This window comes from Arachis ipaensis, chromosome B1, assembly GCF_059453495.1.
Source record: "Arachis ipaensis isolate K30076 ecotype BB chromosome B1, ASM5945349v1, whole genome shotgun sequence".
In the NCBI taxonomy this organism is placed as follows: Eukaryota; Viridiplantae; Streptophyta; class Magnoliopsida; order Fabales; family Fabaceae; genus Arachis; species Arachis ipaensis.
Window position 1 is genome coordinate 15,651,062 of NC_142436.1, and position 1,119 is coordinate 15,652,180.

Genomic DNA, 1,119 nt, shown 5'->3' on the forward strand with positions numbered 1-1,119 from the left:
AATTCCAATTTACATGGAAGAAGCATCTCCATTCCTGCCATTGGAGCAAACAATTTTGAGCTGAAACCTCAATTAGTTTCTCTGATGCAGCAGAACTGCAAGTTTCATGGACTTCCATCTGAAGATCCTTTTCAGTTCTTAACTGAATTCTTGCAGATATGTGATACTGTTAAGACTAATGGAGTAGATCCTGAAGTCTACAGGCTCATGCTTTTCCCTTTTGCTGTAAGAGACAGAGCTAGAGTATGGTTGGATTCTCAACCTAAGGATAGCCTGAACTCTTGGGATAAGCTGGTCAAGGCTTTCTTAGCCAAGTTCTTTCCTCCTCAAAAGCTGAGTAAGCTTAGAGTGGATGTTCAGACCTTCAGACAGAAAGAAGGTGAATCCCTCTATGAAGCTTGGGAGAGATACAAAGGACTGACCAAAAAGTGTCCTTCTGACATGCTTTCAGAATGGACCATCCTAGACATATTCTATGATGGTCTGTCTGAATTAGCTAAAATGTCCTTAGATACCTCTGCAGATGGATCCATTCACTTAAAGAAAAAGCCTGCAGAAGCTCAAGAACTCATTGACATGGTTGCTAATAACCAGTTCATGTACACTTCTGAAAGGAATCCTGTGAATAATAGGACGCCTATGAAGAAGGGAGTTCTTGAAATTGATACTCTGAATGCCATACTGGCTCAGAATAAAATATTGACTCAGCAAGTCAATATGATTTCTCAGAGTCTGAATGGAATGCAAGCTGCATCCAACAGTACTCAAGAGGCATCTTCTGAAGAAGAAGCTTATGATCCTAAAAACCCTGCAATAGCATAGGTGAATTACATGGGTGAACCTTATGGAAACACCTATAATCCATCATGGAGAAATCATCCAAATTTCTCATGGAAGGATCAACAAAAGCCTCAACAAGGCTTTAATAATGGTGGACGAAATAGGTTTAACAATAGTAAACCTTTTCCATCATCCACTCAGCAACAGACAGAGAACTCTGAACAAAATACTTCTAATTTAGCAAATTTAGTCTCTGATCTATCTAAGGCCACTGTAAGTTTCATGAATGAAACAAGGTCCTCCATTAGAAATTTGGAGGCACAAGTGGGCCAGCTGAGT

The 1,119-nt window shown here is 39.9% G+C and overlaps 1 non-coding gene across 1 annotated transcript; it reads right to left on the reverse strand.

Annotated features, from left to right (window-relative positions):
• Window positions 1–339: 339 nt before the first annotated feature.
• Window positions 340–447, reverse strand: LOC148575807 (small nucleolar RNA R71). The gene has a single exon (XR_015904606.1). It is a non-coding gene; the product is annotated as a small nucleolar RNA R71 (small nucleolar RNA).
• Window positions 448–1,119: the final 672 nt, after the last annotated feature.